This window comes from Camelus ferus, chromosome 24, assembly GCF_009834535.1.
Source record: "Camelus ferus isolate YT-003-E chromosome 24, BCGSAC_Cfer_1.0, whole genome shotgun sequence".
NCBI classification, from domain to species: Eukaryota; Metazoa; Chordata; class Mammalia; order Artiodactyla; family Camelidae; genus Camelus; species Camelus ferus.
The window spans coordinates 1,622,263-1,642,208 of record NC_045719.1 but is presented as its reverse complement, the minus strand read 5'-3'; the positions used below and the strand labels follow the sequence as shown (position 1 = coordinate 1,642,208).

At 51.4% G+C, this 19,946-nt stretch overlaps 2 long non-coding RNA genes across 2 annotated transcripts; one reads left to right on the top strand and one right to left on the bottom strand.

The window, feature by feature from the left end:
* Positions 1 to 159: 159 nt before the first annotated feature.
* Positions 160 to 6,711, top strand: LOC106729888. Its single transcript, XR_001366302.2, has 3 exons — positions 160 to 351; positions 916 to 1,054; positions 2,852 to 6,711. It is a non-coding gene; the product is annotated as an uncharacterized LOC106729888 (long non-coding RNA).
* LOC116659497 lies at positions 349 to 2,914 on the bottom strand. Its single transcript, XR_004314862.1, has 3 exons — positions 2,760 to 2,914; positions 1,725 to 1,794; positions 349 to 1,148 (listed from the first exon to the last, which is right to left on the bottom strand). It is a non-coding gene; the product is annotated as an uncharacterized LOC116659497 (long non-coding RNA).
* Positions 6,712 to 19,946: the final 13,235 nt, after the last annotated feature.

The following is a 19,946-nucleotide window of genomic DNA, read 5'->3' as shown; positions in this document are numbered from 1 at the left end:
CTTTCTGAGGTGCAGATCGTCCAGTTCCTGTAATACTGTTCTCTGGACCTGCTGAGGCAAGGATCTTCAGTACACCTTCCACGAGAGTAGTTCTTTCATTAAGTGAGGTAAAAATACATAGTGTTCGTGTTTATACGTCGTTTGCACCCGAATTACCAGTGGACTTAATCGTTTACGGGTGCATGCTATGTGTTAACTCGCAAGTTTTAGGCTGTGTATTGTTCAGGTACGTTTTATTGATGGCCTTTCTTAGGGCTCGAGCCCAGGAGGTGGCCCCTGAGCTCTGCAGGACGGCTCCGGAGAGGGAGAGGAGGAGACAGGATACATAGGAGTTCTTGCCATGAAGACCAGGTAGTGGGAACCTCAAAAGATTACTGTTAATTCGGGGAAGCCGGATAACTCAAGTTAAGGAATTGAATACTTTTCTGTGGGAGGATGCAAGAGTCTGGGCTTACTGAAATCACGCCTTTGATACCTACACCTGGCTGTCGGGGGCCGGTGTCCTGGGCTTCCTGTCCTGAGTCCCCTCGGGTGGCAGCAGAGGCCGGGCTGCCTGCCTGTCTGTATCCCGAGTTCCCTCCTGCTCGCCGTGGGGGCAGCTGCGGTGGCTGGTGTCCGCAGAGTCCTCTTGCTGACAGGGCCGGTGGTGACTTTCATTCGTGGTCCTCCTCCTCGGTCCCTATGCTTCAGCCCGTGTTTTGGGAGACATTTCATGTCCAGTTTCTGTCTCCAGTGCTAGCGGGCTCGTTCCTGTGACAGGCGAAGAGGATGCTGTTGACATGCAACTCAGGGTGCTCATTTTTGGATCAGGCCCTGTCGATAATCTAAACTTCTCTAGGTCACCTGCCTCATTAGTCTTTCATGATCCAGGAAGCATTATTCTACATAGTCACAAATGTGATCTGTTTCCTCGAGATGTTTACCCAGCGTGTGGGCACCCGGGCCTCCAACCAAACTGATGATGGGTCATGTAAGAAACAAGCATCTTACAAAACAGGATGTCATACAGGAAGTTAATGACGTCACAGTGCAGCAGAGACAGAGCATGAACAAGGTGGGACACAGGACCAAAGCAGTGATTAGTGTAAGTGGTGGTGATCTGGTTGCAGTAGCCTGTCCACCGGAGAGCCAGCTGGGGCAGCCCGATTCTGGAGGGATGGGCAGAGATAAGATAAAGTATACCTTCGTAAACAAAGATGAAACATTTTATCAGCTTGTAGGACACAGCATAAAAAGTTTTCTCTGGAAAACAAAGATTAAAAGCCAGTATATTTCCCAAAAGGGCAGAAAATTATAAATCATTTATCAGTTCATTCAGTCCCATGTAACTAATTCCTCTGATCTGGATAAAGTCGTCAGGTTATCCATTAGTTCTGTAATTTCCCTAATTCAGTGGTACGATCTAAAGGTTATCAGAGACTTAAACTTGTCAAAAAGTCCTTCTCATGAATCTTCCTTGATTCTTTTTATAAAAACAGTAAAAACAATGGTTTTCTGTAAGTGAAAGATTTAAAAAGGCATGGGTAAGGATTTGATTACGATGCAGCTGACAAGCAACTTGGCTATTCCTGTGACAGGCAACATTTTAACATAACAACTTTATATCAAGACATACCAGATTTTAGAAATACCTATATTAATGACATTTATCTGTACAGGGTAACCTAAAGTTCATCTCCAATCATTTGAATCATTTGACACTATTTCTCAGAAAATTAACGTACCAAGTGAACCTTACGTTTCACACGTCTGAGATGTCTCAGGGTTCTTTTGAAGCAAGTATCGCAGAGTTAGCTGGAGGTTAACCAGAACTTTAGTTAGAATTTGGTATTTGGGAAGTGTTAAAAATACCAGAAAGGTTTTAGGACATTCGAGGTCACTGTGAAATATTACTTACTCATTCAGTTAAAGTGACAGATTAAAAATACAGGTTACAGGTACAGAATCTCAAACAATCTGTTACCAAAAGCAGCACTCCGAGAAAACAGTCCCAGAGAGAGGACGTCAAGCCCCTGCCTTGTAGCAGCCCGCGGTTACCAGCAGAGTCCACCACTGCCATCTGTCCAAGCTTCGCTAGTGCTGCCCGCGTGCAGGCTCTTCTCGGGGCCTTTCCATGAGGAAACAGTCCCCTCTAAGTACCGACATGCGGTTCTACCCCTTGTACTTGCTTCTGCTGAAAATGTCCACCCTGGCTTCCTACTGTATTCTGAAATGTTCCCTTACTATTTCTAGTAGCTTTAAAGAGAATTCTTAGCTCTTAAAACAGTGACTTCACTAAGCAGTAGGTAATTAACCGTCTTCCACATGAGCATTCTGTAAATTGGCAACCACTAGCAATAATTTCTTAAATTACCATCTCAGTGTGGTACCGGAGTGTTAACAGTAGCCCTGAGTGCCGTCAGTCCCCCTGTGACGGGGAGCCAGGGCTCAGTGACGGCTGTTGCAGGGTCTCTCTCTCTCTCTGGAAACAACCTGGCTCTTCGGAGCTGCTGTCGTTTTACTTAGTTCAGCACAGCTCTGAAATTTTAAGTTACCAAGTATCTGAAGAGGTTACGTTCAATAATTATTTCTAAAGAGTTCACCCAGAAGTTCTTCTCATTTGCATTTAATTTACTTACAAGGATTCGATCGTACCAAGTTACTTTTCTTGCTGATGAATTTACAGCAGATAGAACAAGGTCCTACCTGACTTCTGTTAAACTTAGGTACAGTTGCACTGAATGTTGACTACAGAGAATTAGATTCGCAAACAAACCAACCTTACTGCCAGGCATCAAGTTAGTGGTCACCAAGACTGTCAACTGAAAAAAATGCACAACCTCAAAGCTGAGAGTTATGCTTTATTCTGCAGACTTTCTGAAGACTCGAGCCCAGGAGGTGGCCTCAGATGGCTCTGTGACTGCTCCTAGGAGGCAGGGGAGGAGCCAGGAGAGAGGAGTTTCTGTAACAAAGACCAGGTAGTGGGAACATTGAAAGGTTCCTCTTAAAGAAAACCAGACAACTCAAGTTAAGAAATTCAGCGCTTCTCTATGTATATGAGGACACACAAGTCTGGGCTCATGGAAGTCGCCCCTTTGCCGTGCACCGTAGCTCTCGAGGGCCCGGGTCCTGGGCTTCCCCTCCCGAGTCCCCTGAGGGTGCACTGTCAGGGCGGGAGTTGCTGCAGAGGACGGGGCTGCCTGCTCGTCTGCATCCCGAGCCCCCCACTCCCCGTCGGGGCAGCAGTGGCTGGTGACCTACTGGCCACCGCGCCCTTTGTCTCCTGATGTTCACATACGTAATGCTGCTGTGTCCTTCCCAGAATGGGACTCTGATGGGATTGGGCACCAGGACTGGGTGGGGGTGGGAGTTGGAGTAAGACGGAGAAGAAACGCAGGGGACACAGGGCTTGGACGTCGTGGGATTCTGTCCTCCTCAGGACACCTTGGAGTGTTCCGAGTACACCTCATGGTCACACTGTTAAGATGGGACAGCTGGGAAGGAGAACGGGCCCCGTCTCCCTCTGCCCCCGCCCCGAGTTTTCATTAGAGTGGTCCCAGTACGGGGCTCCATGTCAACTTCAAGTTGATGCTGGATTTAAGGACATTAAAGGTGGAGGGAAAGGACTGAGGCAGCATGTGTTTTGAGAAAGGAGAGCAGACCGCTAGCACTGGGCGTTTCTGTCAAACGGCCAACGGACCAGGTGCACAGGAACAACTTGCATGGCTTCTAATTAACACGCGAGGGTCCTGAATAAAATGTCCCTAAATGGTGAGTCGTGCTTACAAACTAGGTTAATTAAGTCCTCTTAGAATTTAAGGGTTAAACATTGTCAGTTACATTTATAATTGTAAAAAAAAAAAAATCAAATTATGAAACTGCATATGAACTGTCTGGTAACCTGCTCAGGAGGTGGGCCTCCCAGGCAGATGACAGGGGCGGACTGGGGACTTGAGGTGGTGGGAGGCAGTGGCCGCAGGGCCAGGCCAAGGGAGCCCCCAGCCTCCTGGGAGGCCCAAAGCCGTGGGGCCAAGTTAGACTGCCCGGCCCTGCTGGGGCCCCCGGGGGAGCTGGGCCACAGCTCCCTGTGGACCAGAGTTCCAAAGACCTACCTCACACGTTTTCCCACCAGAAACCATTTTGGGGGCAGAATCACCTTCACGTGTGGGCTATCCCCCTCCTCCTGTTTTGGCTGGCTTAATAATGTAGGTTTGTTAAGGGGTCTCAGCCACCGGGTGGCGCCATAGAGCTGGGGGGGGGTTGGTCGGTGGGTGTGTCTGCTCTCCTGGTCCAGCTGCAGTTACTGCGGACAGACGGACGGACGGACAGACTGCAGGATGGGGGGGCCCAGGGTCTCAACTTGCCAGTCAGATGGACACACTTTGTCAACTGCTGGGCTGTATGTGCCCGCTGGTGCTCTCCCAGCCCCAAACCACAACCCAAGATTGTGCGGTGACGAAAATGCCCCAGGCCTTCACTAAGGCTGTCTTGGGCCACTTGTCGCGCTTTGGGGGGAGGGAGGTGTGCATTTGTCAAGGAGTTTGTTGTAGGAGCCTCTGCCGCCTGCAGTCAGTCAGCTGCCCGGCTCTCACCCAGTAAAGGCGGACAAACCACTGCTGTCCTCACATGCACAGGGGTGCAGTGTTGTCCCTTGTTGGGAACCAAGACTGTGTCCTTGCCCCACCCCTGAACACTGCGTAACGTTAGGACAGCAGCAACCTGGCTCCAGGCTGTGCTGGCCCGAGGCAGCCGCAGACCCCTGTGAAAATGTAAATAAAATGAACTAAAAGGAAATTCAGTTCTTTGGTCACAGCCAAATTTCTCTCCAACGTTTGGTGGCCCCTGACTCCCATGGGGGCGGTGCATGCAGAATGCTTCTGTCCTCCCCTGAAATTTGTTGGATGGTGTGGCTCTGGACTGTACCTGTGAAGTGCTGCGGGCACAGCTAGCCCCCCAGCTCGTCCCCTGCACAGGGGGGCCCGCTGACCTACCTCATCTGAGAGAGGACCACACGCCCCCCCCCCCAACCTGTCAGGTGCAGGTCCAGGAGAAGCAGACACAGGGCGTTCCTGTGGCTCTGGGGCAGGTCTGACCAATGGCCCTGCACTGGGCTCCCTCTAACCCCTCGAGTCCAGCGTCCACCTGGTGCAGGGTCCCCGTCATCTGGTTCCCAGGAAACCTGTTTCCTCCGTGACCTCATTGGCTGACTCTGTCTCCTGAGAGTTCATGGTCACCACAATGCAAACTTCTTGCCTCTTCCTTTCTCCTTTCAGACTAGATTATTAGATTAAAGGAAGGTTTCCTAGTTCAGCAACCGAGAGACACATAGGGGGCCTTGGTAGAAATGTCCCCTTTCCCCAGAGGACGCAGGGGCTCAGCCGCACAGACAGTGCTGGGCAGTGGGGGCCCGGGACCCTGCTCTGGGGTCCTGGGAGAACGGGCTCCAGATTGTCTCTGGCCCATCCCTGCCTGTGCGGGGGGCTCCCTTGGCTGCATCCACAGGGGACGAGAGAAAGGGACACTCTAATCAGATCAGCCCTGGCAGCTCGGAGCAGCAGGTGCTGGTGTGGGCCTGCTGGGACGCTGGAGCCCCACCCACGTACCCACCTCTGCTGCTTGCCCCTCCAACTTCCCAGCACAAGGACTGCCCAGGGTATGAGCTGCTCCTGGGAGAAATGGTCCTGAGAAAACAGCTCAAAACATTGAGGAAATGATACCTAGTATTTCCTGGGGCTTCACGGTGAACTGCAGCATGTTGGAGGTTTTCAGGGGTTCTGGGTGAGAAAGTGGTGACCCCATCGACCTCTCCTGCAGCCCCAGCCACGTCCTGCAGACGAGGTCCTCATGGGCACAGCTGAGATGCACAGGGGCCTCCAGGGATCATGCAGCCCCTGCCCAGCCCACGAGGGTGACTCTGAGACGTATTTGAGCTCAGACTGCCGCCAGGTGACAATGGAGCCCAGCCTGCCTGAGAGGGGCTACAGGCAGCCAGTGCCCCCCAGAGTGTGAGATCCTCGTGGCCCCAGGAGAAAAGACATCACAACCAGCACGTGGTACCTGACAGTCACACAGGACGGCGGCAGTGGTGGTGGTGTGTCTAACAGTTCTGAGGGGTAGGAAGGCATTTTACAAACATCAGGGGAAGGACAGTCCAGAAAGTTAAGCAATTTACCCTGATTGTTGAGCCCGCAGAGCAGAAACTCAAAACCACACTTTGTGCTTCCAAGTCCCGACGGTTTCTACCAAACTTGTCCCTTCCGCCCGTGCATTCTAGTTTTGCTCTCCTGACCTACAGGCTTCCGTTGCTGTGGTGTAAAGGTTTCAGAAACAAATCGGACAAGTTTCTGGAAACAGTCCACCATGACTGAATCGAGAAGAAACAGACCTCGCGAACAGACGCATCACTAGACGTGAAACAATCAGCAATAGTAGTAACAATAAAAAACCTCCCTACAGACAAGGACAAAAATCCAGGACCAAATGGCTTCACTGGGGAACTCCATCAAACATAAAAGGAACTCATACCAGTCCTTTCAGACTCTTCCAAAAGACTGAAAAGGAGGGAAAACTCCCCAAGTCATTCTAGGAAGCCACCATCACCCTGATACCAAAACCAGACAAAGACATGACCGAGAAAGAACATTACAGGCCAAGATCACTGACGAACATAGATGCCAAAATCCTCAACAACGTATTAGCAAACAGAATCCAACAGCACACAATAAGATCATACACCAGGATCAAATGGATGCATCCCAGGGGCGCGAGGATGGTTCAACATACGCAAATCAATCAACATGATACAGACGCCACATCCACAAGAGAAGGGACATAAGTCACGTGATCTTCTCAACAGATGCAGAGAAAGCATTTGATAAAGTTCATTTATGATAAAAAAAATTTACCAAAGTGGATACAGAGGGAACGTATCAAAACATCATAAAAGCTACTCATGAGGAATCCACAGCCACGATACTCAGTGGGGAAAAGCCGAAAGCCTTTCTGCTAAAATCTGGAACCACAAGGAAGCCCCCTCTCACCACCTCCATTCAACACAGTACTGGACGTCCAGCCACAGCAGCCAGGCAAGACAATGAAGTAAAGTGGATCCAAATTGGAGGAGAAGAGGTAAAATGTCACTGTATGTGGATGACACGATACTCTTCACAGAAAACCCTGAAAGCTCACCACAAAAACTAACAGAGCTGATGAAAGCGTTTGGCACGGGACCCGGGTTACAAACGCAGCCACACTCCTTTACGCTAGGAAGCCATCAGCAGGAAAAGAAAATCTCTTAAGGTCCATCAAAAACAATAAAATGCTTAGGATTAAATCTGACTAAGGAGATGGAAGACGTACACACTGGGACCTACAGAACACTGATTTAGGAAATTAAAGGTGACTCAAAGCATGGAAAGATGTCCCGTGTCCTTGTACTGGAAGAATCAGTGTCGTTCAAATGGCTGCACTGCCAAAGGCAATCTACAGATTTACTGCAATCCCTCTATTACCCTGAAAGTTTTTCATAGACCTAGAAGAGATAACCCTAAAGTTTATGTGCACTCACAAAATGCTCAGATTCGCCAAAGCAAGACTGAAGAAAAAGAACACACCCGGAGAAATAAATCTCCCAGATCTCAGAAAATACCACAGGGCTGCAGAGACAAAACCACCGTGGTGCTGGCATAAAGACTGACGTGCGGGATCAGCGGGACAGAGCACAGCCTAGAAATACGCTCACAGACCTACAGCCAATTAAACTTTGACCAGAAGGCAGGAGTACACAGTGGAGCAGAGCCAGTGTCTTCAGTCAGTGGTGCTGGGAAAACGGCAGCAGCACATAAGTCAGTGAAGCCAGAACACTCCCTCACTCCACACACAGACATAAACTCAAAATGGCCTAAAGACTTAGACTTAAGACAAGACACGATAAACCTCCTAGAAGAAAACACAGACAAGACATTCTCTGACAGAAAGCTGAGCAATGTTCTCCTAGGGCAGTCTAGCCAGGCAGTAGGAATAAAAGGAAAGAGAAACAAATGGGACCTAATCAAACTTACAAGCTTTTTCACAACAAAGGAAACCACAAGCAGAATAAAACGACAGCCTTCAGAATGGGAGAAAGTATTTGCAAATGATGCGACTGACAAAGGCTTCATTTCCAGAATATACAAACAGCTCATACAACTTAATAACAAAAAACAAACCACCCAGTCCAAAAATGGCCAGAAGGCGTAAACAAACAGTTCTCCAGTGAAGACATACAGATGGCCAACAGGCACATGAAAAAATGCTCAATATCCCTAATTATCAGAGAAACACAAATCAAAGTACAATAGAATAGATACCACCTCACACCAGTCAGAATGGCCAGCACCCCGGAGTCCCTGAAGGATAAACAGTGGAGACGCTTGTGGGGGAAAGGGAGCCTCCTGCACTGCTGGTGGGAATGCAGCTTGGTGCAGCCGTTCGGGACAACAGTATGGAGACGTCTCAAAAAACTAAAAATAGACTTCCCACGTGATCCAGCAATCCCACCCCAGGATATATCTCCAAAGGGAACTGTAATTCCAAAAGGTTCATGCACCCTGATTTTCCTAGTGGCACTATATGGAATAACCATGCCGGGGAAACCACCTAAATGTCCATTGACAGATGACTGGAAAAGGAAGTTGTGTATGTTTGTACAATGGAATATGACTCAGCCATGAAAAAGAATAAAATAATGCCATGGGCGGCAACACAAGGAACTATATTCAGTATCTTGTAAAAACCTTAATGAAAAAGAATATGAAAATGAACATACATATGTACATGCATGACTGGGACACTGTGCTGCACACCAGAAGCTGACACGTTGTAACTGACTGTATTTCAACAATAATAATTTTTAAAAGGCACAGGTTTCAGACTTACAGAAGGATTTAAATGCTAGACTCATTACATGCAGCTGTGCAACCTTGGAGGAGTGACAAAACCCCTCTGGGCCTGGACATCCTCATCAGTGATAATCCCCACTTGGGTGGTGTTCCTCAGGAGGCCCAGGTGAGGAAGATGTGAAGCTGCAGACACTTCAAGGAGCTGCAGCGTCCCCAGTAGCTCGGGGCACACAGACTCTCCCAGGCACGGGGGGTGGTCACCAGCGAGGTGCTGGAGCCTGTCTGTGGGGACTCAGACCCCAGCTCCATTGGGTGCAGCTGAGCTCTCCCCTCCCCTGAGGAGGAGGGGGTCCATGCCCAAGCGTTGTTGGGGGACGGGGGTTTTCCACGTGTGAACCACGTGGGGTGATGCCTGGCTTGTGTCAGTGAATCTAAGCGGGGTGAGGGGTGACTCAGGGCAGGACACAGGGTGTCTAGGTCAGCAGGTAGACGGTTGGCGGGTACCGGGCCACAGGAGCCAGGAGGTTTCTAGGGGCTTCAGCTGCTCTTACAGTTCAAGTCTGATTCCAAATTTCCAAAGGAAAACACCTGGTGCGTCCAGGGAGCAGACGAGGAGGAAACCACCGGCGTCACCCAAGTGAGCAGAGATGGGAGGTGCAGCTGTGCTGGCTCGGCAGCCCTCCCCACCTGGTCGGGGTGTTTCCTGCCAGGCCAGCCCCAGCCCCCACTGAGGTGCTGCCCTCCTCCCAGCCTCCACCAGGTGCCTGTGCAGCCCTGGCCCCACCACACCCTGGGCCTGGGTGCAGAGGGTCAGGGCATTTCCACCCAGGAGGGAGCTCTGCTTCCCTCTTTTGGGGTTTTGTTTTATGGAAATTATATAATTTTGTTTATTTAAAAAACAGCACAGCCAGCAACCCCAAAAGTACAAAGAATAAACTAATTCTTTCAAACCTCGGCCTTCAGAAATAAACACTTCCTTAGTAGCAACCTAAATGTCCATCGATAGATGACTAGATAAAGAAATCGTGGTATATATGCCCAATGGAATACTACTCAGCCATAAAAAGTAATGAAATAATGCTACTTGCAGCAACATGGATGAATCGGGAGAATGTCATGCTAAGTGAAGTAAGCCAGAGAAAGACAAATTATATGATACCACTTATATGTGGAATCTAAAAAATGACACAAATGAACTTACTTACAAACTGGAAAGAGACTCAGACACAGAAAACAAACTTGCAGTTACCAAAGGGGAAAGCAGGGCGGGATAAACCAAAGTTCGGGATCTACAGATACACAGTGCTGTATATAAAACAGACACATAACGTGGACCTAGTGCAGAGCACAGGGGGCGATACTCAATACCCTGTGATTTAAACCATAATGGAAAATACATATAACTGAAGTCACTTTGCTGTACGTCAGAAAGACAATACTGTAAAGCAACTATACTTAAACTAAAAAAACAAACCACTTCCTTTGTGAAAACCACTCCAGTCCTCTGTGCACAAACTGGCAAAGTGACCAGCAGGTACAAGTCCGTTTACAGGATGGGATCCTATTTACTATTTTAAATAAGGTTGTGACACGTAATCGTCACAGAAAACTAAAGGAGCCTTTGAAATTTGGTTTCTTCACAAGAAGGTTCATTTGAAAAGATTCCTCTCAGATTCATGGGTGGTCTGTGCTTTTATGCCTGTTTCGACTTGACACTATCTGTTGACTCCCTGCCCTGAAACGTGGGGAAACTAGCACAATCTTGGGCCCTTGGATTGGTTTTTTCCCCTAATATTTCCTGATTTTTTTTTTTCGGTTATATTAATTTTCCACTTTCGAGGCTTATAACATGTAGTTTGCTCTTCGGCACACTCTTTCCTTTTTTTTTTAGTCTTAAATTTATATTTAAATAGGTTTAGGGCCCGTCACCACCAATTTTTAAGCATCTTTCCTTTCTTAAAAAAATGATTTTGATTCATCCCTTGATTGGCTAAATTTCATCACTTCTTTTTTTTCCAAGAAAAGCTCACGGATTTCTTGAATTATTGCCTACTTGACAGCATCTGCCTTTTGTCTTTTTACTTTACGTACAACTTGGCTAAGCAGGAAACTCCTGGGTTCACATTCCTCCTCAGAACCCTGTAAAGCTGCTTCACTGACATCGGCATTGATGGCGGCATGGCAGGAATCCGAGCCACCCAGCCCCTCCCCTCGTCAGAGGGAGGAGAGCATGAACCTGTGACTGTCCCCGTGTCCTGGAGCCCAGTGACCGCCCTGGGCTAGGCTGGTGTCGATAATTCTACACGTGAGTTATGAATTTATAGTGCAGGTCATAGAGTCAAACATGCCAGCATTTCAGGAATATTTACTTCTAAATGAATTCATTACTTCCATCCAAGCAATACATACACGGCCTGAGTCAAATACATTCTGCCCTGTGCTTTTCCAAACCTCAATCTGATTCCCAGCGACGACCAGATTCAGATTTGCCTTTTACGTGTACTTCAGTGTTTCTACATAATAGGCTTGTATTGTTCTTTCTCGATTTTTAGATTTTCGAAAGTGCCGAATAACGTCCTGTGGTCAAAGCTGAGATTTGTCCTCAGGATTTCTACACCTCCTTCAGCTAATACAGCTTTGACTGGCCGGTGCTGCGTGTTTTTATATTTTACGTTTGTAAGTACCCTTTATTGTGACCACACGTTTCCATAACTAACGCACAGGTTTTCCTGAACACCCGAAGGCCTGCTCCATCCTCATCACCCCGATTTTTCCCCTATCGTCTTTTATCTTCCCTCCCTTCAAGGATGCAGCCCACGGACTTTGCATCCCCAGGGCCAAAGCCACGCCTGGCCTGACGTCACTACTCATCACATCCTTGCTCAGGGAATAAATCCGAGAAGAGAGCGACCACGACTGTCTGCCTTTCTTGTGCACCCTTTGTCTCCCCCCGGATTAATAACTACCTGGAATTAATCATCGCCTCACTTGTCCACTTGCCCGTACTCATCCGCAGTCACAACTGATCCTGTCCCAGCACCCCCGGACTCGCACCCCACCGCGCACGCCCGCAGCCCCCACGCCCCGCCTCTGCGGCTTGTCTGCTTCTCTCCAACCTGCGCGGCGTCACCGGCGCCCGGGGTCGTGCCCCGTCATCCCTCCTGCTCAGCCCCGCGCCTCCTCCACCCGCCGTCGGCTCTGCCGCAATTCCCAGGCTTTCCTGTTCCATTTGCTTTCTCCGTTGGGAAGGTCGGCGGGAGGCTGGGTCTCCCTCCGGGTCCGCCCACGACTTGACGATCTAAGCACCTGTCCCTCGGCCCCTGGGTCCTGCCACCTGCCTGTGTTTAAACTAGGCTTTGGTGGCTCGCTTGCCGTGTGCATCCTTTATGACCTGCTTGTGTCGCGGCTCCTCCCAGGGAGAGGTGTGCACCCTGCGTCCTCCCGGGGCTGCTGGAGGCGGGTGCGACTCTGACTGCGGAGCTCGGCCCCCTCCTCCGTGGGGTTAGTTCCCCACTTGGATATCTAGGCGTGGCCCCTGCGCCATCCCGGCCGTCATGGGGAGGGCGGTGTGGCCCCCGAGCCCCCGGCCTCCATGCGCGCCACGGGGAGCGGCGCTGGCGGGGCGCACACGCGCAGCGTCCGTCCCTCCGCGTCCGGCTGCGGCCACGCCCTCGGGCCCGGGGTGCCGACTCCGCGGCTCTGCGTAACTCCGCTGGCAGGACTCCAGAGCCGGCGGAGATGCGACCCCGGCCCTGAGCCCCGCGGGGCAAAGCGGACCCAGGCAGGACCGTCGGTGCGAACCGCGGGGAGGCGGGCGGCGCGGCGGAGCGGGCAGCTGACATCCCCTCGGGGAGCCCGGGGCCCGGGCCTCACCCGCCCCCGCTGGTGGCCCTGCTGCAGCGCGGGGCTGGCGCCGGGAGGAAGGCGGCGCCCGTCCCCTGGGCCTGGGGCTGCAGTCCAGCTGGGCCGCCGCCAGTGCAGGACGGAACCGGGGGGAGGGGGCCCTCCTCCCTGCAGGGCCCCTCTCGGCGGGAGATGAGGCGGCGGAGGGGAGGGCCGAGGAGGAACAGCAGCTCCTCACAGGCGTTTTCAGAATTAGAATCACCGGGGTCTGAAGGAGGAGAAAGCAGGCTCGGTGCTGGCTCAGGCCCTGCAACCCGGCTGCCCCTGCCCGCCCTCCTCGCAGGGTCTCAGCGCCCACTGGGTCCCCGGGTGGGCGTTGTGCTGGGAGGCGGAAACGTCCTCCCGGATGAAGGCGGACAGTCAACGCGGGTCACCCCAGGTAGTGCTGGAGCCTGACCACCCAGCCTGGGTTCCCTCCCATCTCGGCCCATGACGGTGGGCTCAGACCCACACCCCGGGAAAATGACCCCCCCCCCAACTCAAGGCAAAGGAGCTCGAGTTGTGCTGCCTGGAAAACGCCGTCGGGACTGACACCGAAGCAAGTCAATGGATTGCTCTCTCGTGTCTGAAAGGTTTTTGCCAGCACATCCTGAGCTTGGCCTAAGAAACATGGTTATCAGCTGGAAGAGGCTGTGAACACGTGTCAGCCCTGAGGCTCACATCTGGGAAAGTCGTGTGAAGCCCACAAGAAGAGGACATGCCATCACCGGGCTGCAGATTCCTCTCCAGAGCTCTGGTGTGCCCACTGGCATCGCACGCACCGCAGGACACAGGGGTCTCAGGGCCTGGTGGAGACGTGGTGAGACTGCGGACCAGACAGAGCCCACAATCACCCAAGCTGGCTGCCTTCCCCGCCCCACCACTTCCCCCTCTCCTCTGTCTTGGCAATGAATGCTCTGCTTTATGGGAGGAAACTTGTCAAACTAACAAAAACAAATCAACCAACAGAGACACGCATTATCTGTGCAGCCTCCGTCAAGGGGGAAGCATCGACTCCCTTTCTGTTTTTATCAGAGAGGAGCACGCAGCCACGGGCCAGGAAGGTGCCTCTATCTAAGAGTGATAGGTAAGCCAGCATGCCTGCCTGTAGACGGTCCTCATGGAAGTGAGCAGTCACGGGCCGGGTTTGGTGGTGGAGAGGCTGCGAACAAAAGGAATCGTTGGCTCAGTTCCTGGGAGCCAGGGGAGCAGACCCTCGGGGAGCCTGGCTGTGCGGGACACTGCTTGTTGGCCAGAAGGAGGTCTGGGGAAATGGACTGCGGGTTGGTCACCGTTTCCTCTTCCCTTCATGTGCTTTATCACCACAAGGGGCTCATCATCACCACACACCACCCCCCAGGGGTCTCCCCACCACGTGTGGAGTGGTGAGCTGGTCACCCAGAGGCAACAGGAGAGTCCCTGGAGAGCTCACACACAGGCTCTGTCTGTGTCTGAAGCTCACACTGAGTCCAGGGCTGCTGGGCTCCCATTTTCCATCCCTCACCCGTCTTACAAATACTCTGAGCGCTATCAGTTGGAAGGGAAAAAAAAAGCCTGTGTTATCGAACCCATGTTCGTGTGCCTGATGCACTGTGAGGCCAAACAAACCAAAATGCCGGATCTTGGAGCAGAGAGAGGCTTCCTGCAGGGCCCAGCAGGGCCCAGCAGGGCCAAGGAGAACCCCCAAACCCTGGAACTCCCCCAGGGGTTCGGATGTGCCTGTTTGCAGGCCAGCTGAGGGGGCGTCCCAGGGCATGTGATCAGCTGTGCGCAACTTGGGTTGGTTAGTGGTGCTCGGTCCTCAGGGGCCAGGCGCTCTGGGGGTCACATGCTCGTGGTCACCAAGTAGTTAATCTCTTCCCTTTCGTGGTGGTTTCTAGCATCTGGGAAACTCGGGACGTCTGCACGAGATACTGTTACCTGGGTCCTTCGGAGGGGAGCTACAGCAGGGGACACAGCGAGGGGTCTGACCCAGGAAGGCCCCATGGAGTCCCACAGCCCCCCCCTTTGCTTTGATAGCCTCAGTCTTGAGGAGGAAGCTGCTGCACAAGGAGGGCATGACATTCTGGACAGAGGTTCATCACAGACTCGGCTGAGGAGCTTGGTTTCAGTCCCCGGTCCTGTCCCACCCTCCCCAGATCTTCCAGGGACCCAGACAGCAGCCACGCTGGCTGCTTCCTGCTGAAACGGGGTGTAGTCCTACCTCACCCTGGGGAACGGACACTGAGGTGGAAGTATGCCCAAGTTCCAAGTCCTGGTTCTGAGTCTAATGTGGTTAAGATCTCATTCCCTGAGGAGTCCAGGAGAACAGGGCTGAAAACCGGCCTGGGCCTGGCACTCTGGGGGAGACTTGTGGCCCCTTGTCCACTTTTATCTGAGTAGGTTTAACGTTCAATGTGGCATTTCCATATATATGGCAGGCACTACTGATCACTACATGTCTGCTTTTTTCTGCTAGTGTCTGATCTAAAGCAATTTAATTGTTTAAAAATTTAATAGTTACAAGAGGAGACCTCGAGGTTATAAGGTTGCAGCTGCCACCTGCCAGCGGGCACTGCTTTGAGGACGGCTGGTGGCGCCCCGAGTCTGACACAGCTCAGAAAATTCAAATTCAGCAGTATGTGTTCAAAAGCAAATCCACCACGGCCACCTAGTTCTACCTTGGACATCGGAAATATGGCCACTCCATTTTGACTTTCAAATGCATTCCCCTCCTCAAGGCCAAAGGAGACAGACAATGCCTGCCCAGAAGGCCATAAAATAGGCCACTTTGGCCAGGAAAGTTTGTCAGACCCTACAGAAGCCAGAATGACTTCCCCATACATCAGGATGCACAGATTTTCCCAACATTTCCTCTTTTGACTGCAAATCTTTCAGTAAAAGGCATATCCATCCCGTGATGCAGGGGTAATGGCTCCTGGCCCAGGTGCACATTACGTCCCTTGGTGCCAGGCCTCCTTTATGTCTGTCTAGTGATCCACTGTTGGGGGAAAGCTAATGAGGCCCCATGAACAGACTCAGAGGTAAGTTAATGGGAAACACGTTACAGGCTGTACATTGTATCACTTACACCCAGTTGTCACGCAAGAATCGAGCATGCGCTTTTGGCAACAGACCTAAAGCCAGCACTGCTACACACCGCGAGCACTTGTCCTCTGTGACGACTCCATCAGAGAGTTCTCTTTCTATCCTGAGCACTGGGGGCAATACTGATAGGGAAACAAACGTTTGGTAAACAGTTCAATTAAAAAATGGACCAAAAGCCAGTAGGATCTCAGACAAACACGAGAATTTACAACCGTCATTCATCAGCTCACTCAATCCCACGGAAACAAGTCTTCTTACCTAGTTTTATGAAATCCGAGTTTTCATTAGACTTTTTGAGTATCTCACCCTGCTCGGCAGTATGACTCAAAGGAAACCCACTCTTGTCAGAAGGTCCCTTTTACGAATCGTCCTGAAGAGGAGGCAGGTTTGCAAAGCATTGACCTGTCTGTGAAGAACGGATGACTTTGAAAGGAAGGCGAAAGATCCGATTACCATGTTTTTGACAAAAGCAGCTTAATCAAGGTGCTGGGACACAGTTACCAGAGTTAGGAGTGACAGCTGTATACCAGGGCATGGCCTCAGAGACTCTAAATACAGTTTCTGGAATGTCTCTGTTATAGTGTTTGTTTATTCATACTGGATAATCTGAGGAAGCTTACCACTTAACTTTTTGACAATGCTTCCAGTGCATTTCAACACACCAGTCAGTCCTAGTTCGTTAAATATTTTTCTCTGAGATGCCTCAGGGGTCCTCTGAAGCATCCCAAAGTGAGCTGAAGTCAAAAGAACTTTAATTAGAATCTGATATTAAGTTTGTCAAAAATATCCAAAAGTTTCACACAGTCGGGTCCCAGAAGCACTCTTAAGTAAACCTGCTCTCCCAGATTGAACCCTGCACAGCCTACTTTTAATAAGAAAATCCACCCACCCAGTTAAGTTCAATCCAACCTCACCCCAACTGTGCACGAACTTTTTTTGTTTAGGGCCCCCTTTCTATAAACCTTCCACAACTTCCTGTATCCAATAGTTTGTCTCTTATTTTTTCCATCCATGAAGCAACGAGCTATAGAACCAAATCTTTCTTTTCTGTTAACAAAGTGCATTCCATTCCTCATGCCCTTTTTCACTCAAAACATACAGCCCCCTTTCCAACTGTACACTGACACGTTTCCCCCATTATTTTCAGTAGCTTTCATCACATGTTTAAATTAGAATCCTCAACTCTTAAAAAGCGGAATTTCGAGTGAATGTTTCAGTATCTTATGTTTTATTTGGGAATGACCTCTAGTCAACTATTCAATAAACTTCCATCATTTAAGTTAATTTAGCACAAATGTACAATTTCAAGTTCCCAAACGCTTGGAGAGATCGTTTTTAAGTAGACATTCTTAAAACATTATTTCTAAACAGTTCACACAAAAGCTCCTCTCTCGTTGGCATTTAATTCACTTTTAAGAATTTCATCGTACCATGTTAATTTGTTTATTTCTGCTGACAAACTGCAAAAGAAACAATATGAGCTTACTGACCTTCAGTAAACCTAGGTGCAGTAAGACATGTCTGTACCAGTTAAACCAACACACTTCAGCCAGCTTTAGTATCAGCTATTAATTCAGTATTGATCATTTCCTGGATCACACAACCCTGAAATTTATTCTTTCTAACGTCTTCAATACTTTGAAGTATTTAATTTGTAAGCACTTACTTTCAAGTCAACTAAATAGAGTTCATTTACAAGTTAATTTTTATGTAAAGACAGAGAGAACCAGAGATCTCAGTTTTTCTGCTTGAGTTTAAAATAAAAAATCTTTTTTTTTCCCTTGAGAACTCAGAGCATTTATATCTCAAAGGCACAAGACGAGAAATGCAAATCCCGCCCCTAACTGCTCATCTAAAAATCCAACCACCTCGGTTATTTCCAAGGATTTTCTCTCCAGTTTCCGATTACCCACTAGACAGTAATGCATCTGTCATTCACTCACATTCACACGCCTCACTTTCAGCAAAACCAGGGAGGGAGACCAGGTACTGAGGCACTCACACACATCCCACCAAGATAAAAGCCAAATCGCAAAAGGCCCACTTTGATACAATAGCAAATTGTTCTCCAGGTCTCAGGGAGCACCGAGCCCAGTGTTAAAGTAAAAGGTATCATTTTCTTCCGTTTATGGCAGCATAGCTGGAAGTCTCCCGCTTTTGCAACACGTGTCCTGAGGGCCTATCAGACAGAACAGAGCTCTGACCACCCATACTTAACTATTCCCGGCCAGCCTTGTCAAATATCAAGCAAACAGCAATTCCGAATGGCCTCTTGGGGTCACAGCCCCGTAGCCCCCAAAGGGAGACTCCCATCCAGCGCCTGGTGAGCCCCGAAGGGGAGAACCCAGCCAGTGCCCGTCGAGCCGGGGCGAACGGCCAGGGCTGGGGGGCTCCCACCCGCGCCCCAGGGGAGGCCGAGGCGGCAGGGAAGGCTACCCTGTCGTCGCACAGGAGCCCCGTAACTCACCTGCAACACCTCAACCGGCCAGGGCAGGCGCTGACACACATGTACAATCAGCAAACACGGCCCGCAGACAAAAGATCCCCCGGAGGAGAACGCCCGGAGTGGCTCCCAGTGAGCCGGGAAGGGACGGCGCCCAGGTGGAGCGCGGGGAGTTCTCCACAGGCCGGCGAGGCTCAGCCCAAAGCGCACAAACACACCACCAACAGACGGGCTACGGTCGCACAGACAGAACGCCAGAGGCGGTGTCGCCCGCAAACCCCACGTCCACTGCCGGCGGAGCCTCCGGAAGGCTGGGCAGCTCTGGGACGAGGGCGGCCCCTTCAAGGAGGGGCGAGCCAGGGGGAGCGGAGACGCCGCCCAGCCAGCGCGGGTGCGGCCACTCACCTCCAAGCGCGCGGGGGTGGCGTGCGGACCGCAGCTCTGGAAGCTTCTCGGCTCCAAACAGGCAGCTGGGCCCATGAGGCAGAGCCCCGCCCAGGCGAGCTGGGACCTGGGAAAGGGCGGCCCCGGCTGGTCGTCCGGCCCGGCCACAGCCTCCGAGGCTGGCTTCACCAGAATGGGCACCAAACACATGTCTGTGCGCCCGACGCACAGGGCGGGCAGACAAACCAAACCGTGGGCTGTGGGCCACAGAAGTGGGAGGAGCCAGGACGTGCGGCCCTCGACCCCAGAGCCTGGAACTTCTGGAAGGTTCAGCTGAGCCTTTTAAAGGCCGGCGGGGGCGGGCGTCCCGGTGCGCATGACCGCTGTGCGCGGCTCTGATTGGTTGATGGTGACCAATCCTCAGGGCCGGAAGCTCAGGGCCCACGTGCTCGTGCCATCAAGCAGCTAATTTCTCCCACTTGGTGGCGGTTTTGAGCGTCTGAGAAACTCAGGAAACCTGCAGAGACACTGTTGCCTGGGTCGTGGAGAGGGGAGCCATGGCAGTGGACACCCTAGGACACCCCCTGGGGTCCTGCTCGGTGGCACCTAGAGAGTGAAATGGCCGGTCAGAGAAGCCCAGGGCTCAGCAGGGGCTCGGGCCGGCCCGGCCGTGGTGGGAGGGGTTACGGGGAGGAACCGCTGCAGCCCCGGGTCCCCAGGGCAGCCTGCGTGGGTGCCGCCCACACCCAGGCCACCGCGCCCCACGACGGGTGCTCCCTCACCTCTGAGCTCGCCCGCGGCGGGTGCTCAGGGCCCGTCTGCAAAAGGAAGGAAGCCAGCGGGCCAGAAGGGGCAGCTGCGAGGGGATCCGGAAAAGACAAAGCTGTCAATAAACGGTCAATAGTAAGAAGCAAAGAGTTTTATTTGAGCCAAACTGAGGAGGAGCCCGGAAGCCCGCTTCCCGACGACGTGGAGAAACTGCTCCGGAGAAGCAGGGGCTCAGCACAGCTTTCTATCTTATATCTTATCAGAACAAAAGAACATTAGACAAGTCGGGGACACGTTTCCTCAAGGTTTCAAAGGGAAAAAAAAACCCAAACCCAAAAACAGACCATCAGGTCCACAGCGAGTCAGCGTAGCCTCGGCACCGGGAAGGGAGCCTTAATCAGCTCTAGCGTCCCGGGAAGGACGACGTGTAATCCTTAACAAGGACCTCCTTTACTTCTGGTCAGCGTGCCCCGCTCATAATTAAAGCAGGTGGACAGTGCACGATTGACGGGCCACGGACAGGC